Source organism: Magnolia sinica, chromosome 17 (genome assembly GCF_029962835.1).
Source record: "Magnolia sinica isolate HGM2019 chromosome 17, MsV1, whole genome shotgun sequence".
Lineage (NCBI taxonomy): Eukaryota > Viridiplantae > Streptophyta > Magnoliopsida > Magnoliales > Magnoliaceae > Magnolia > Magnolia sinica.
The window spans coordinates 45097119-45108531 of record NC_080589.1 but is presented as its reverse complement, the minus strand read 5'-3'; the positions used below and the strand labels follow the sequence as shown (position 1 = coordinate 45108531).

Here is an 11413-nt window from a genome sequence, read left to right as displayed (position 1 = left end):
TATGAATTTGTGAATCTTTTCTTTCAAAATCATGCATCATGATGCATTCTTCTTGCATTTGGGCATCAAATACAATGGGGCAAATTTCACATGCATCATTTACCGAATTACCTCCGAATCTAAACACATATTGAACAATCATTCCTGTAAAAGAAATAAATTAGAGAGGCAAAGAACAAGAAGCGATCAATTTCTTAGAGAAGAAAATGAAAAATGATCCAACATTCTCATATGATGGTTAAATGATCTAACATGCATAAAATCCATCCCATCCCTCAGGTAGACCATTCCTTGTTTGGCCTTGATCCAAAAATCAATTGATTCAACAATCGACCTGTTTAAAAGTATACAGAACGTCAGAAACCACTAAATTCTCATGGTATGGCCAATACTGGGAATCGAAAAAGAATATGAAGAAGAAGAAGAAGAAGAAGAGACTTCTCTATCCATGACACTCTCATTCTAGAAACTCAGATTCCATTGAACTTAAGTGGGGAGTTCCACACATCCAAACAACCCCTAAGGCACTTCATCGAAACCAACTAACCATGTGAGACACCGAGGAAAGGAATTGATGGCAGGCCAGGCATACTCATTCAACTAAACAAACAGAATAAGAAAACCCAACTGATCATGGATACAGATTGTATAAATGAAAGATAAGGAAACATAAGATTTACTAATAATGAGAGCAACAACATGCAAATTATGTATTTTAGTACCAGTTAAAGTATGCTTTTTAATTAGTAGTAGTTAAAAAACATGTCTCTGCCTAAAGCTAGAATAACCAGTAGTTGGGCATAAGCAACTATACAAATTGAGATAACTCAGATTCCAAAATAACTAGCTAAAAGTCAATGCAACCAAAACCAACACGATGGAAGTAGCCTTCCAACAAAAGGTTAGGTTCAAATTGGCACAACAACTTAACCCATTCGATTAGTTTGCAATAGCCTTAAAAAATTATTGAAATAATAATATTCCAAGCATGCTATGAATTGGAGTAAGCCATGTGGCATATTGACTATTATCTTAAAGCTTAGAACAGTCCAAAAGGGTCATACCCCAGCTAAATTGAGCGAGGCAACCTATGATTTGAGCGAGGCAACATAGGAATTGAGCAAGGGAACCTAGGAAATGACCGAGGCAACGTAGAAATTCAACGAGGAATCCTAGGAATTGAGCGAGGGAAGCTAGAAATTAAGCGAGGGAACCTAGAAATTCAGCGAGGCAGCCTAAGATTTGAGTGAAGGAAGCTAGAAATTGAGCAAGGAAACCTAGAAATTGAGCAAGGCAAGGTAGAAATTCAATGAGGAAACATAGGATTTGAGCGAGGGAACTTAGGAATTGAGCGAGGGAAGTTAGAAATTGAACGAGGGAAGCTATAAATTGAGCGAGGCAACCTAGGATTTGAGTGAGGTAAGCTAGAAATTGAGCGAGAGAACCTAGAAATTGAGTGAGGCAAGGTACAAATTCAGCGAGGAAACCTAGGATTTGAATGAGGTAACCTAGGAATTGAGCGAGGGAAGTTAGAAATTAAGCGAGGGAAGCTACAATTTGAGCGAAGGAACCTAGAAATTTAGCGAGGCAACTTAGGATTTGAGAGAGGAAAGCTAAATTGTGCGAGGGAACCTAGAAATTGAGTAAGGCAACCTAGGATTTGAGCGAGGCAACGTAGAAATTGAGCAAGAGAACCTATGAAATGAGCGAGGCAACGTAGAAATTCAACGAGGAATCCTAGGAATTGAGCAAGGTAAGCTAGAAATTAAGCGAGGGAAGCTAGAAATTCAGCGAGACAACCTAGGATTTGAGCGAGGAAAGCTAGAAATTGAGTGAGGGAACCTAGAAATTGAGCGAGGCAACCTAGGAATTAAGCGAGGGAACCTAGAAATTGAGTGAGGCAACTATGAATTAAGCGAGGCAACCTAGCAATTGAATGAGGGAACCTAGGAATTGAGCGAGGCAACCTAGGATTTGAGTAAGGCAACGTAGGAATCAGCGAGGCAACGTAGGATTTGAGCGAGGCAACCGAGCGAACCTAGGAATTGAGCAAGAAAAGCTACAAATTGAGTGAAGGAACCTAGAAATTGAGCGAGACAACCTATCAATTGAATAAGGCAACCTAGGAATTGAGCGAAGGAAGCTAGAAATTGAGCGAGGGAAGTTAAAAATTGAGCAAAGTGATTGAAATTGAGTGAGGCAAACTGATAATTGAGCGAGGCAAGGTAGGAATTAAGCAAGGGAACCTAGAAATTGAGCGAGGTAAGGTAGGAATTCAGCGAGGGAAGCTAGAAATTGAGCGAGGCAACCTATGAATTGAGCGAGGGAACTTAGAAATTGAGCGAGGCAACCTAGGAATTGAGTGAGGAATGTAAAAATTGAGCGAGGGAACCTAGAAATTCAGCGAGGAAACCTAGGATTTGAGCTAGGCAACTTAAGAATTAAGCGAGGGAAGTTAAAAATTGAGCGAGATAAGTGTAACGCTCCATCTTTTCAGGACCCAAGTATATGACACGTGTCTCAAAGGCCCGAGTGTTAACTTTAAAGGATGGTCAAATTCGAGTGTACATTTTTTCCCTTCATCAGAGTAAGCAAATAAGCGTAATGTGGACAAATCGACATAAAAGAAAATTTCATTATCGTTCAAATATACAAGAAGCTGCCCATAATGACTTATACAAACCAATGTCTCTGAATTTAAACAAGTACAAGATTTACATGATTTAATACATGAAGAATAACAGAAAGCATATAAACATAAGCCGCGAGATCACGCAGCTCCTTCAAGCAAATACAGTCATGCATCCCTGGCGATCGTACCCTACTCCTCATCAAGTCTGAACAAGCATATTACTTAAGCTACCTGTATTACCTGTATGGTTGTATATTTGATGGATGAGTGGCCAACTCAGTGTGAATTTTCCTCACGATTACACACCGCCGCATTAGGTAAGAAATAGTATAAAATATTCAGACAACTAAAACAGAGTAAATGCAGTCTTATTAGATGCATGGATGTATGAATGCAATCATGGACCCGAAAAAAATATCCAGATGGTCTGTGCCCCGGAAAAACATCCAAACGGGCTGTGCCTCGGGAAAAACATCCAAACAAGCAATGTGGTCATCACCCAAGGATGTAACTAGTCATCAGCGCAACACTCGGTGTAATCGCATGGGCATGAAGAACCAAGTCATCATCATAAATCGATCGGCTGGTCATTAGTGCAACATGCGGCGTAATCGTATAGGTATAATGATTCAAGCCGTCATAGTATGCTATGCGTGCATGATTTGTAAGCTTATTATTAGTCTAATTGCAATCAGCCGTTTTAGAATAAGCTCACGGTCACTACGGAGAGTGCAGGGCCCAGTGTAGGCCAACGGGTCAGGCATAGTATCCCATGACTACCATCCTCGGCCCATGAGGCTACCATCTTGGGATGTTTAATGGAAACCTGTCGACTAGTGGTCAATCATATTATAATATATGGGGCTTACCATCGCATGGTTGCATAGAATAAAACATTGAACCCATATAGGGAAAATACCAGAATAAAGCCACATAGGGCGATATCAAACAAGCCACATAGGGTAATTATCAAAATAGGCCTCATAGGGCGAGTGTTAAAACCATGCGATAAAAGACCATCCTTGAAAACCATTGGATACAACAACCTTAGATGATATGCCCATATCAATGATCCATTTAGACCACCACTCAATAATCACTAAGTCGAAGGTCCATTTTAATCACAACCAGTCGGGTTACATTCCAAGTATGGGTGTACATTTATAGGTGGGGATTTTCCACAATGTACCAGTTTAAAGTCCATAAGCAATACACAAATAATGCACAAGCATGAACAAATATACAGGATGAACATTAAGCAGGTAATATAGCAATTCAATTTCCACCAGCTAGCACATGTGATTATAAGAGAGAGATATCCATTATAATTTTTAATAAAAACTATAACTTAAGCTAATGAGAAGATGGAAAGCTCAAGCGAAAGAATCATCACCTTATATTTGGAATCGCCTACTAGTGTCGCAAAGTGCTTGCGCCTTTAGAATTGAACCCTAACACAATTCATGAACTTGTACCATTCGATCCACGTTCTATGTACTATCTAGGTTTAAGATCATGGTATAGGGTTTTGAATTTACTTATCTTAGGGTTTTGATGTAAAATTAAGGCTTTCATCCTAGAGTTTAGTTCTATGCTTATATTTTTGAGATTTGAATGCTAATTAATGTAAAATTAATTACCATGCTAACCTAGTAACCATAACCCAATTATTAATATTAACGATAGTGTTAATATTAGCTAATCATGGTAATAATTAGTATTACAATCGTAATAAAATAGTATAATCTATTATTAAAGATAGTATTTTCAAGTGATGGATACCATGCTAACCTCATTAATGGGAGTTTCATTTATAGTAACTAACATTAGCGTAACATGTTAATAATAGTTATTATGATGATAATTAATATTATGGTCTACAATTATAAAAATAATACACTAGTAATTAGTAACGATATTACTTTATCTTCTTATCTACGATAACTACATATTCTTTACTAATGGTCTAGATTACGTAGAGTTTCATCCACTATTCTACGTTTAGGCTTTGGTTTAGGGTTAGAGATCTAGTTTATAAAAATAAATTTATGATAATATTAGAATGAAGTAACGATAAGTAATAATTGTTATTTAATACTATCAACACTAATCTTATGATAATTAATCTACTAGTGACGGCATAAGAAAAACATTTATAATAATAGATGTTGATATCTCATACTAAAAATCGAGTATTATAGTTAATAGTATATAACAATAATCTCTAATGATGATTCTATTTTAACAATCCAAGAGAATGAAAGAATTGGAAGTTGACTCACCTGAGTTGAATGGATCAGGCCCTTTATTGAAACTGGTCCAGTTGAGTTTTGAAGTGATGAGGACCGGCCCCAACCCATTTGTCCCAACAAATGGCTAGTTTGGGCCTAGAATTATCCATGGCTAAGCTTGTACTGGGCTTGCATTAAAGTGACTAGGCCCAACAAATCTTTATGTCCAACAAGGGCCCAAATGGGGCCCAAAATCATCCCTAACTAAGGGCTGAACTGGGCCTGTTTTGGCCCAGCTATTGGGTCCGAATACAAGCCTAAATGGTGTTGGCTTAGGTTGTCTCTGGCCCATGAGATGGAAGGCTCAGAAATGGGTCTGCATTGAGCCCTGGTCAGCCGAACTCGGTAGCCCTCCAGCTGCTAAAGTGCGGCCCACTGCAGTTGTAGTGAGGCCCATTGGGACGTGGCCCACTGCATTGTGCAGGGCTCGGATTGTTGCACAGGCCCACCTGCGACGTGCAGGGCCCACAAAGATTTATGGTGTGGCCCACTGAGATTTGAATCTCAGGTGTAGCATGGCAATGGTGGCCCTGCTCTCTCTCTATCTCTCTCTCTCATTCCTTTTCTTTCTCTGTTTATCTTCTTTCTCTGATTCTTCCTCCATTCATTTTCTTTCTTCGTCTTCTTTTCCAGCTGGAGACGCCTAGTTGGGATCGGACATGGTTGGGTCAATGGGGTGCGGCACCCACTAACAATGGCCTGTTACACGCTGTCTTGATTGGAGCTCCACCACAACAGTCCCTGATTAGCTTTGGGACGATCAGTTGTGATCGAATGAGCTTCAGGGGGCCCACCTGATGGGTTCCGTGGCCATACAACTCGAATGGTGTCGGTTTCCTATTGAGGAAAAAGACCGGCTGAAATGGCGGATCTCTAATGAATGCTTCTTTCTTCAATCCGACCGCATGGGACGGTTCATATGGGCTCTAAGAAGCTTAAGGATAAGCTTTTTCGAAGCTTTAGGATAGCTTGGGCGGTGGGTTCGAAGGTTGGAGGGAAACAACCGATTTTTGGTTGTGGCTGTGAAAATGGAGGGTGAGCTAATGTTCCTCGATCCTCACTGCTTTTATGGTGGCCCTAATCCTTCCTAAATCGTCGGATTAACAACTAGTGGTCTAGATCTCCTTAGATTGAAACCGCCTCCAAAACCGTGGGTAGAATGGAGACCGCTCGTGGTTTTGAAGCCCTAAACCACAGCTAAACTGGACGGCTGAGATTTTCTTAAACAAATGGTTGGCATATGCTGAAATAAAGGGCTGGGATTAGAGGACTTCCTCTCACGCAGATCGTGCCAGCTGGCAGTTTCCGTTTTTAGAAACATGGTTTTGAAGGGCCTGTTTACGGCAAGGGTTGTGTGCACGCGGGTGCATTTCAACACGTGAGTCAGATTTTGGTGGGACCCAAGCCCCGAACATGATGGACGGATCAGATCTCCCATCTGATCTGAGATGGTGGGCCCCAACGCGTCCCAAACGGACGTTGTTCGTTGGCTGACGCAACGAGAGAGGGAGAGAGATTCTCTTTGTTAAGGAAATAATGGGTTAGCCCGCTTTGACCGTATTGGGCCGACCAGTGCACGGCGAGTGCACTTGAAATGTGCACATGTACAATTCGGGTGGGGTCCACAATGGTCTTTGTGGAAAATCTACTCCGTCCATTCCATTTGGAAATCCCCAAGCAGGGGCCGGGATCAAAGATCAGGCCGATGAGTGTCTAGGTGGGGCCCATAACTTGATTTGGGTCCCGTTTATGGATTTTTCGTTAATCAGTTGGTCAGATCAGTTCGAAATTGAACGTCAACGGTTAAAGGAGTTCAAGGGTCCATTTAAGCCTTTCATCATATATTATTCACCAATGCTAATATTAATATGAATTTACTTGTAATTAAAATAATTAAAAGCTCATACATATATATAAATATAATTTCTAATATTAATATGCTACTATATACATGCTATTAGTCATATATTTATAAAATTCCTAATATACAATATCATAGTACACTTATGTATGGATTGAAAATTGTACATTATCTCTTTTAAAATCTCATTGCTAAATGATATACCATCTTATTAAGATGTCTAATAATTTTTGCATACATGTTTAATACTATGCTACCATTTATAATTCAATTATATATTGTAAAACTATTATCCACTATGTTTAGTTAATGTAATATTATTTTCATAATATTTTATATACATGCGTATCACTCTATTACAATGCATTTTCATACATTATTTATTTAATAAATAAATTATCAAAATACATCTATAATCTTTTGATCCATGTTTGTATAAAATTTATAATATAATAAATAGATAAGATAATATACTTAGTATATTTAATTTGACCACTGGGTGGTTTAATATGTAGATAGGGATCACCTTCGATGGTCAGATTTTAACTAGGTTGCACGTGAATGTTCACTAAGCTAAGTTTGCATTTATCCTAAGTCTTGGTTATACAGTAACACCCGAGTACTGAAAGGTACGAGGTGTTACAATAAGCTAGAATTTGAGCAAGGGAACTTAGAAATTTAGCGAGGCAACCTAGGATTTGAGTGAGGGAAGCTACAAATTATGCGAGGGAACCTAGAAATTAAGCGAGGCAACCTAGGATTTGAGCAAGGCAACGTAGGAATTGAGCGAGGGAACCTAGGAAATGAGCAAGGCAATGTATAAATTCAGCGAGGAATCCTAGGAATTGAGCGAGAGAAGCTAGAAATTAAGCGAGGGAACCTAGAAATTCAGCGAGGCAACCTAGGATTTAAGCGAGGGAAGCTAGAAATTGAGCGAGACAAGGTAGAAATTCAGCGAGAAAACCTAGGATTTAAGCGAGGCAACCTAGGAATTAAGCGAGGGAAGTTAGAAATTCAGCTAGGGAAGCTAGAATTTGAGCGAGGGAACCTAGAAATTCAGCGAGGCAACCTAGGATTTGAGCGAGGGAAGCTACAAATTGTGCGAGGAAAGCTAAAAGTTCAGTGAGGCAATATATAAATTGAACGAAGGAACTTAGGAATTGAGCGAGGCAACCTAGCAATTGAGCGAGACAATGTAGAAATTTAGCGAGGTAACCTACGAATTGAGCGAGGGAAGCTAGAAATTCAGCGAGGGAACCTATGAATCGAGCAAGACAGCCTAGGAATTGAGCATGGGAAGCTAGAAATTCAGCGAGACAACCTAAAAATTGAGCGAGAAAACCTAGGAATTGAGCGAAGAAAGCTAGAAATTGAGCGTGGAAGTTTCCCATCATATTTTTATGATATCTTTATCAAATTTATGAATTGCTTCGTTACAATTCCTACGTTGCCTCGCTCAATTCCAAGCTTCCCTTGCTTTATTTATACGTTGCCTCGCTGAATTTCTAGATTCCCTCGCTCAATTCCTAGGTCTTTCCTCAATCTATTCCTAGGTTGCCTTGCTCAATTCATAGGTTGCATCGCTGAATATTTACGTTGCCTCGTTCAATTGCTAGGTTCCCTCACTCAATTTAGATGTTGCCTTGCTCAATTTCTAGTTTCCCTCACTTAATTCTTAGGTTGTCTTGCTCAATTCATAGGTTGTCTCGTTGAATTTCTACGTTGCCTCGCTCAATTGCTAGGTTGCCTCGCTCAATTCCTAGGTCCTTCGCTAAATTTCCAGCTTCCCTCGCTCAATTCCTATGTTGCCTCGCTCAATTTTTAGCTTCCCTTGCTCAATTCCTAGGTTCCCTCGTTTAATTCCTAGGTTTTCTCGCTCAATTTTTAGGTTGCCTCACTGAATTTCTAGCTTCTTTCGCTCAATTTGTAGGTTGCCTTGCTGAATTTCTACGTTGTCTCGCTCAATTGCTAGGTTGCTTCGCTCAATTCATAGGTTCCTTCGCTCAATTTATATATTGCCTCACTGAATATCTAACTTCCCTCGTATAATTTGTAGCTTCCCTCACTCAAATCCTAGGTTGCCTCGCTGAATTTCTAGGTTCCCTCGCTCAAATTCTAGCTTCCCTCGCTGAATTTCTAACTTCCCTTGCTCAATTTATAGGTTGCCTCGCTTAAATCTTAGGTTTCCTCACTAAATTTCTACCTTGCCTCGCTCAATTTCTAGCCTCCCTCGCTCAAATCCTAGGTTGCCTCGCTGAATTTCTAGGTTCCCTCGCTCAATTCCTAGGATTCCTCGTTGAATTTATACGTTGCCTCGCTCATTTCCTAGGTTCACTCGCTCAATTCCTACGTTGCCTCGCTCAAATCCTTGGTTACCTCGCTCAATTTCTAGGTTCCCTTGCACAATTTGTAGCTTCCCTCGCTCAAATCCCAGGTTGCCTCACTGAATTTCTAGGTTCCCTCGCTTAAATTCTAGCTTATCTCGCTCGATTTCTAACTTCCCTCGCTCAATTCCTAGGTTGCCTCGCTCAAATCCTAGGTTTCCTCGTTGAATTTCTAGGTTACCTCGCTCAATTTCTACGTTGCCTCGCTCAATTCCTAGATTGTCTCGCTTAATTGATAAGTTGCCTCGCTCAATTTCTAGCTTCCCTCTCTCAATTTCTAGCTTCCCTCGCTGAATTCCTACCTTGCCTCGCTCAATTTCTAGGTTCCCTCGCTCAATTTTCAGTTTGCCTCGCTCAATTTCTAGGTTCCCTAGCTCAATTCCTACCTTGCCCCGCTCAATTTTCAGTTTGCTCCGCTCAATTTCTAGGTTCACTTTACGGTCAATATCAATCACTTTGCTCAATTTCTAGCTTCCCTCGCTCAATTCCTAGGTTGCCTCGTTCAATTGATAGGTTGTCTCGCTCAATGTCTAGGTTCTCTCACTCAATTTGTAGCTTTCCTCACTCAATTCCTAGGTTCCCTCGGTTGCCTTGCTCAAATCCTGCGGTGCCTCGCTGAATTCCTATGTTGCCTCGCTCAAATCTTAAGTTGCCTCGCTCAATTCCTAGGTTCCCTCACTTAATTGCTAAGTTGCCTCGCTCAATTTGTAGGTTACCTCGCTCAATTTCTCATTTCCCTCGCTCAATTCCTAGGTTGCCTTGCTGAATTCCTACCTTGGCTCACTCAATTTCTAGGTTCCCTCGCTCAATTTCTAGCTTCCCTCGCTCAAATCCTAGGTTGTCTCGCTGAATTTCTAGGTTCCCTCGCTTAATTTCTATCTTTCCTCTCTCAATTCCTAGGATTCCTCGCTGAATTTCTACGTTGCCTCGCTCATTTCGTAGGTTCCTTCGCTCAATTCCTATGTTGCCTCGCTTAAATCCTAGGTTGCCTCGCTCAATTTCTAGGTTCCCTTGTACAATTTGTAGCTTCCCTTACTCAAATCCTAGGTTGCCTCGCTGAATTTCTAGGTTCCCTCACTCAAATTCTAGCTTCCCTCGCTCAATTTCTAACTTCCCTCGCTCAATTCCTAGGTTACCTCGCTCAAATCCTAGGTTTCCTCGCTGAATTTCTACCTTGCCTCGCTCAATTTCTAAGCTCCCTCGCTCAAATCCTAAGTTGTCTCGCTGAATTTTTTAGTTCTCTCGCTTAATTTTTAGCTTCCCTTGCTCAATTCCTAGGATTCCTTGCTGAATTTATACATTGCCTCGCTCATTTCCTAGGTTCCCTCGCTCATTTCCTATGTTGCCTCGCTTAAATCCTAGGTTACCTCGCTCAATTTCTAGGTTCCCTGGCACAATTTGTAGCTTCCCTCGCTCAAATTCTAGGTTGTCTCGCTGAATTTTTAGGTTCCGTCGCTCAAATTCTAGCTTCCCTCGCTCAAATTCTAACTTCCCTCGATCAATTCCTATGTTGCCTAGCTCAAATCGTAGGTTCTCTCACTCAATTTCTAGGTTCCTTCGCTCAATCTCTAGGTTGCCTCGCTCAATTTTTAGGTTCCCTCGCTTGATTCCTACCTTGCCCCGCTCAATTTTCAATTTGCCCACTCAATTTCATGTTTACCCCGCTCAATTTCTAGTTTGACCGCGAAGTGAATGAAATGTATTTTCAACCATTGACCTGATGGAATCTTGGAAAATAACTAGGTTGGTTGGCTAAAGTAGCTTCTCTTTCCCCAAAATCATTTGTGGTACGTTAAGTAACTAATTTTAGTTTAGAAGATATTCTTGTTAAATGAATAAAGAGAGAGTATATATATATATATTAGAGAAAAATATAGGTAGAATAAAGTTCTCCATATAAAAAATAAAAATAAAACGAGAAAAAAGTGCATAGCATTACAATTATGCTATTGTTATAATCCATAGCCATAGGCTCAGCTCTAACCTCGCCGACCCCAACACGCTGCTGTCTTTTTTTTTCCTCCCTAATGTAATCCCCAATGATTTTTGTGGGTCCCATTATGAGGTATGTGTTATATCCAAACCGTTCATCTATTTAGAGAACTCATATTAAGGCTTGAGATGAAAGATAAGACAGATCTAGCTATCAAGTGGACCACACTGTAAAGGGTGGTGGGGAATTGAACGTCTACCATTGAAAGCCTTTTAGGGGTTACAGAAGTTTTGGAAAATTATGAAATTTGTT

At 40.3% G+C, this 11413-nt stretch overlaps 1 long non-coding RNA gene across 1 annotated transcript; it reads right to left on the bottom strand.

Moving 5' to 3' along the window:
* Window positions 1-2617: 2617 nt before the first annotated feature.
* LOC131231932 (uncharacterized) lies at window positions 2618-5009 on the bottom strand. Its single transcript, XR_009164571.1, has 2 exons — window positions 4915-5009; window positions 2618-2872 (listed from the first exon to the last, which is right to left on the bottom strand). It is a non-coding gene; the product is annotated as an uncharacterized LOC131231932 (long non-coding RNA).
* Between the last annotated feature and the right edge of the window lie 6404 nt (window positions 5010-11413).